Source organism: Nannospalax galili, unplaced genomic scaffold, assembly GCF_000622305.1.
Source record: "Nannospalax galili isolate Female #2095 unplaced genomic scaffold, S.galili_v1.0 scaffold525, whole genome shotgun sequence".
Lineage (NCBI taxonomy): Eukaryota > Metazoa > Chordata > Mammalia > Rodentia > Spalacidae > Nannospalax > Nannospalax galili.
In genome coordinates this window covers 1667531-1674983 of record NW_008353937.1, presented here as the reverse complement: position 1 = coordinate 1674983, position 7453 = coordinate 1667531, and positions in this window count along the sequence as shown.

The following is a 7453-nucleotide window of genomic DNA, read 5'->3' as shown; positions in this document are numbered from 1 at the left end:
GGGTTGGGAAGGAGTTGAGGGAGGGGGGGGAGGGTTGGGGGAGTGGGGGGGGTCAACCAAAACACATCATATGCAAGTATGATCACTAAATATTTAAAAAAAAAAAAAAAAAGTTCTTGAAATTTCTTTAAATCTAATAACCGAAATACAAAATAATGATTGGTCTGGTTGGTGACTTACACCTGTAATCCCAGCACTCAGGAGACTGAGGCAGGAGGACTATCTCAAGATCAAGGTCAAGGTGGGCTACACAGTGAGCTACAGGCCAACATGGGATATAGAGTGAGACCCTATCTCAGAATAGATTAACAGCATGGATGAACAGATGGACACACAGGTAGATAGGGTCAACTGAAGTCATCTCTCTGAATGAAAGTAGAACCAGAAGACCAAAGGAAGGATAGACAGAAAACAAAAATATATTCAAATGGAGGTGTAAGAAAACTTACCACAAGAAGGAAGTCACAGAACTTGAATGTGAGGTGATCTTGTTTGACATCCGTCACCCACTGGTCACCAGAGTCTATTCGGCTGATCTGGGTGGCTAGGAAGCATCCCCTTCTTCCCTGAGCACTCTGCACTCCTTCCAAAGCCATAAACAAGCTCTCAAGGAAATTATACAACTTGTCAAGGGGAGACAAGTTCTGAATCACAGAACTTACCTGAGAAAGAATGAGGGATTGGGGGCGCGGGATATTATAAAATAACCAAAATTTTTGCCAGAACTTAATAAGAGTTGTCAGAGTAAAGGACCCAATAAATATGCAGAATAGACGAAAAGACACACACCATGACACATCATCACAATACTTACAACACTTGGATTTTAAAACTCTTACAAGCTTCTAAAGGTTGGGGGAAGGGCCTGATGAGATGACTCACTGAGCAAGAGCACTTGCTGCCCAAGCACGAGGACCAAGCTGTTCCAATACCAGGACCATGTAAAGCTGTGCATGGCCACACAGGCTATAACCTCAGTGTTGAGGAGCAGAGACAGGGAGAGCCCAGGGGCTTGATGGCCAGCCGGCCTAGCCAGAACAGTGAGTTTTGGTTCGAGAGATCCTATTACAAACAAGAGAATAAGGCAGAAAGTAACAGAACAGGAACCTAAATGTCCTCCTCTGGCCTCTACACATGTGTACATACACGCATGCACACACACAAGCGCACAGGCATGCACACATACACACACGATGGAAAGGGTTACTTGGGACAAGGCACGAGGTCAGCTGCAGACTGAACGCCAACGTGCAAACAGATCGGCAATGGGCAGCACATCTGAAGTCATGAGGATGGATGCCAGTGTAGAATTCTGTACCCAAACAAACTTCTGATCCAGTCTGCAGTCAAGCACAGTCCTGAAAATGCTAACATGTTTCATAAAGCCATGGGAAAACATTCCAAATGTGTACATAAACAAAAATGAAAAGGCATGAAACACAGAAAACACCAGGTTCAAGGAAGAAATAAGGGATCACCAGAAAATAACGAGGGTTATTTTCACCAGAATGACTCTGTGCACCAGGAGAGAAGCGCTAATGTCTAAGGCGGAGGAGCAGGTTGTCTTCACTTCACCATAACACTGCGCCACCTGTTAAGATGACGAGGGCTGGAGAGATGGCTCCGCAGTGGAGGGTGCTTTGCTGCTCTTACAGATGAGTTCCCAGCATGCATGCTGAGCAGCCCACAATCCCTATAACCTCCAGTTGCAGGATCCAATGCCCTCTTCTGGTTTCTTTGGACACCTTCCTTCAGGGGTACACTCACATGTACATACCCACACAGAGACATACACATATACACATAATTTAAAACAAATTTTTAAAACAAAAAAATGACAATCCTCTCACTGACCAAAGAAAAGGCATCAGCCACGTAAGCAAAGATGAGCGACACCGAGAACACTACTCCCAGCTCTGTACAAGAATGGAGCCACCAACACATTACAGGGCTTAAGGAGCAGCCACCTCAGAAGAAAATCTAGAAATAAAATGTCAAGTATGCATGAGCTGCTGCGAAGACCTTGGGGAAACTGTGCTATTGGTGAGCGTGAGAAAACAAGCAACAGCAAGAAAGCAACCAAGGAGGTGGGAGATCCGCCTAAAGGCAGACAGGAAAACCTCCCAGATGATGAGAGTGCAGGACTGCAGGAGCATCTCACATTCGAGGCCAGCCTAGGATGCGTAGCAAAACGCTGCCTCAAAAAAGAAAAAATACTCTATTTGCAAGATTCAAAACTGACTGATCACAAAAAAAAATCACCAAATGGCTGAACCAAAAATTAGAACCTTGTCAGGTGATCAAGGAAGTAGAATCAGAGGAAAGTGATCAACGATTTCACAACAGAAATGAGATCCATGCAGTAACAGAAGCTGAGAGAACGGAAATAGCAACTGCCAGCTGAAGTCCACACTTGCTAACATACTCTCACTGCCTCCAAATGAAAACTGTCACCAATACATAGAAACTAAAGAATTACTAAGTGCCTGGAGAGATGACTCAAAGGTAAAGGCTCTTGTCACCAAGCCTGACAACCTGAGTTCAATCTCCAGGACCTACGTGGCGGAGAGAACTGACTCCCACAAGTTGTCCCTGACCTCCAGATGCATGCATAGTACCAAGCATGCCGACACACACAGGTACATAAATAATAATGTAAGTTTTTTAAAAAATTTAAAGGATTACTGAACAGTATTCTACAAGCACATTAAAATCGATCCTAGACAGAATCAACAGAAAGAGCAGGCATGATGGCCCAACACTTGGGAGGCAGAGGCAGGTCTATGGGACAGAGGCTTACCTGGTCTACACAGTAAGTTCAAGGCCAGCTGGGGGTACAGGGAGACCATGTTTGAAAAAAGCAAAAAACAAAATACTAAAGGAACAACAGGGTTTAAATGACTACAAGCCTGAGACACAAGAGCACACAACTGGTGGTAACATGCACTGAACAGGTAGAAGTACTGCCACATGGGCCTTTGCTGAGTCACAGATGCAGACTAACTGCTGGAATAGCCCCTGCAAGAGGAAGAGATTCTAAGCTTCCAAGCGACAGAGAGCATGGCTGGACTACTTCAGACGAAAGGCGAGGAGAAGGGGAACTCAAGCACAGGAGGCAAAGGGTGAACAGCAGATGGGAAGATGGCTCGGTGACCAGAAACCACTTTAAATGAAGAAAGACAACTGAAAAAACTCTAGTCTGCCATCAGCCTTCTGTACCAGCCTGTGAGCCTGATGCATCATGAGGGTCCAGGATGCTCTCTGGTCTGTATGGAGTGAGCACTCTGGGGCACCAAGCATTGTGCCCAAGTATTCTTCTCATGGGAATGCCGAATTAAACCTCTAGCTCTCAGTTCTTCTGGAACTGTAAACACAGAGGTGTGACTGTATGCTGGATCCTTCCACCAGATATTCCCACAGCTAGAGGTCAACTTCTGCATGGCCAGACCCTGAATAGCTGGGTTCTGTGAAGAGCATGGTCTCTGTCAGCACTGCCAAACTCTCCTGTGGAGCACAAAAGCAAGCCCAGACAGCCTACATCAGGATCATCTCCTCTGAACTAGCTCCATCCCTATGGCCCCACTCTTGGGAGTACTCACTCCTCAAAAGAACTCTCAAGAACTACTGCTGAAACACATTCAAGAGGTTCAGATTCCCGATGGCTCAGCGGTTAGAACACTGCTTATTCTTGCAGAAGACCCGGGTTCGAATCCCAGCACCCACATGGCAGCTAACAACTGTCCCTAACTCCAGTTCCAGGGGACCCGACAGCCTCTTCTGTCCTCCTCGGGCACTGCACTTACCTACAAGCAGGCAATACAAGTATACACATAAAATAAAAATAGCAAAATATTTGTTTTTGAAAAGAGGTTCAGATTCCCGATGGCTCAGCGGTTAGAACACTGCTTATTCTTGCAGAAGACCCGGGTTCGAATCCCAGCACCCACATGGCAGCTAACAACTGTCCCTAACTCCAGTTCCAGGGGACCCGACAGCCTCTTCTGTCCTCCTCGGGCACTGCACTTACCTACAAGCAGGCAATACAAGTATACACATAAAATAAAAATAGCAAAATATTTTTTTTTTAAAAGAGGTTCAGATTCCCAAGGGTTATCTAATTTCCTAAAGTCTTATGAGAAGTGAACTAGCCAGGGTCAGATCAAATACAGCTACAGCTGAGCCCTTAGCCACCAGTCACCCCCACCTAGATCTTGTCCTTGGCTTTCACCTCACTGACCTGTCACATTCAAGACCTCACAAAAAAATTCCTTCCCAATCCCACTGTCAAGGAGTTAATTCAAGTACCACTGTACAAACTAGTCTGCTTTTGTTACTGTGCCTCTTTCAATCCAGTTACCAAAGTCGTAAGTAAATGGCTGTATTGGCTTTGAAGAGTCTTACATTTTGATAACTGCTATTTTCTAAATGTGGTAACGGCACTCCATCTAGCAACACTAAGCCTACTGCGCGCCTGCTGCTTTAGCGAGGGGCAACTCAATACACATTATGCTCCTTACCCATCCTTATTTAATATATACCAATACATTTTAGATATGAAACTGATGAAAATACCAGCCTGAACTAGTTCAAACCAAGCCTAAAGTAGATATTCCACAAACTGTATAATTAAAATGCTTAAATTATTTTACTCCAGATGGATAAAGAAAAATTAAAACTTGGCTTATCACACAAGGAGATACATTTTCAACTCTCCCAAGATATCTGTGAAATGGATGCTCCCAACTCTTTTTTGCATGAATGGGTGTATTTTAAGGTCTCCTCAAACCTCTTCCCTTTCTAAGCTAGTTGTGCTTTGTTAGCAGAAATTATTTCCTTCACCCCCATGTTTACCAGCTTCTCGTCTCAATGAACACTCCCCAGAGACAGCCTTCCACCACCACTGCACATTATTCCCAATAACCAGCCTGACAAGCTGTTCTCTCAGTTCTGAGGCAGCTGCCTTGTCAGCTCTTTAGCCCTCTGGTCACCGAAATTATGTCCATTTTACATAGAAGGAAACAAGTCTTAACAAAATTACTAAATTCTCCTAACTCACATTATCAATGAGGGAGAAATCAGAGATACAGATATTGGCTTATCAGTACTCTAAAATCACACTGCCATTCTGGGTTCCCAAATTAACCAAATTAACATTTCTGTTAAAACAAGTATGATCTGGGCTTTATAAAAAACACACATGACAGAGCTGAACAGCATTCAATATGACATGCTGACAAATTGTAAGGTATTTGGCTGGAATTAAGCAAGTAGGCTGAGCCCTCAAAAATTTGCTGCTTGATACTAATTGCTAAAGAAGACCTAAGTTCACTGTTTCTGTTTTTAAGGTTTTCTTCTTATTTATATTGTGTATGAGTATATTACCTGCATATAGATAAGTTCATCCATACATACAATGCCCATGGAGGGCAGAAAAGGGGGTTGAATCCCCTAAAACAGGAGTTTCAGACAGCTGTTAGCCACCATGTGGGTGCTCTGCCAGAGCAGCCTATGGTCATAACCAGAGTCATCTCTCCAGCCCCTAAACTTACTATTTCTTAACCAAAAGCATCCTAACAATTTAAGTCATTATAGGAAATGTAACTCAATGTTGCTGGCTGTGCAAACAGGAGTTCCTCTGACAGATTTCTTCCACTCAGAACTAAAACTGTGAAAAGAATTTCAGGATGAGTCACTCTGAAGCAAAGTTGGGATTTATTAAGAACAAGACAGCACACATCCCAAGAGCTGAGTGCAGGTTAGGAAAAGACCAAGAGAGAGGAAGCAGGGGAAAAGGTGAGCTATAGATAGGGATATAGATATATAGATACTTATCATTTGTGGCTTTTGAAATTGCATTGCTTAAAGGATGTAATTCACAACCAGGTTCAAACATTAAATAGTTTTAAAACTAAGTAAAAGAAGCCAGGCATGGTGGTGCACACCTTTAATCCCAGCATAGGCAGATCTCTATGAGAATGAAGCCAGCCTGATCTACATAGTGAGTTCTAGGCCACCTGGGGTTGCAGGGAGAAAAAGCAATGAGCTGATTTATTTCTCTTCTCTTAGAATTCCCTTCAGTAAATGAAACCTAAGGTAGTTTATGCTGAGCACGGTCCAAGTTTACCAATGAGAAAGGAGTGCTGATGAAGTGAAATTCAAAATTCACACACATTTTGGGCTTAAGCATGGTTGATTGGAAATTTAACTCTTGTTGGAGATCTCTCTCAAAAAAAGGACATTTGCCCCTATGTAGGCAAATGTGATGGTTAGTTTACACTGTTATCGTGGCACAATCTAGAGCCACCTAGGAAGAGTTCGATGAGAGACTGTCTAGATCAGGCTGGCTGTGGGCACTGCAGGGCAGTGTCCTGATTACATTAACCGACAGGGGAGACCAAGCCCACAGTGAAAAGTACCACTGGATCCCGGGCTGTATGAGAGTGAAGAGGGTAAGCTGAGTGCTGACATGCAGGCACCCACTCTTCTCTGCTCCTGAGAGTGTGATGTGACTAGCATTCCAACCACCCTGGCCTCTATACCCTAGAATTATAAAGTAAAATGAGCCCTTTCTCCCTAGGTGCTTTTCCTCAGGGTATTCCGTCAGAGATAGGGACGAAGCTAAGATACTGGGCAATACTCAAGGCAGCTGTGGTTTGTCAGCTGTGCCAAAGTCTTAACTCTCAGCCAGCAAGAACTGTGAATTAGATCCAGGGGGCTGGGAACTCATGCACTCCCATTTCCTCTGTCCTGCCTCAGTGAGTGGAGGTCTGTCCCTAACAGACACCACTTCCTAGGGGCCTCCCTTCCAGGCTTAGTCTACCAGGGTCCTCTGCACTTAAGACAAGCTACAACCTGCACACTGCAAGAACACAGGTCAGAGGTAACTTTCTGAAACCAGCAGGGATCAAGAGTGGCAGTAAGATTATGAAAACCACCTGGGCAAACCAAAGGTTCTTTATGTTCAATAATTTCCTAGTCAAAACTATTATAGTACTAGACTGTGGAGCCTGCCCAGGTGGGAATGCTGGCATAAGAACATCATCATACGCCAGTGTTGGTACAGAGCTTGCCATCCAGATTTGTATTAAGGCACTGACCAAGCAAACACACTAAGCCAAGAAAAGAAGCTGTAAGCCCACTTAACTGTGAAAACCAGAAGCTACACATTTTGTATGCAGAGCAAATGGCACATCAACTGCTTTCCAGTCCTTAGATCAACACAAATCAGGAAGTGACGGATGTGCCGCTATGCTTGTTTATGTCCAGAAGATTCTATCCTAAGAAGATTCATTTTTAGTTAGGCACAACTCTCCACAAACTAAGAACTAAAGTATATCAATTTAGAAGTTATGAAAAGTCCCGGATAACAGGTGAGGAAATAGCTGTGGAGAGGGTGACTGGGAGAGCGACACCGGGGTCTAAGTGTCTGCCTCATTCATTTCTTTTTTTTTTT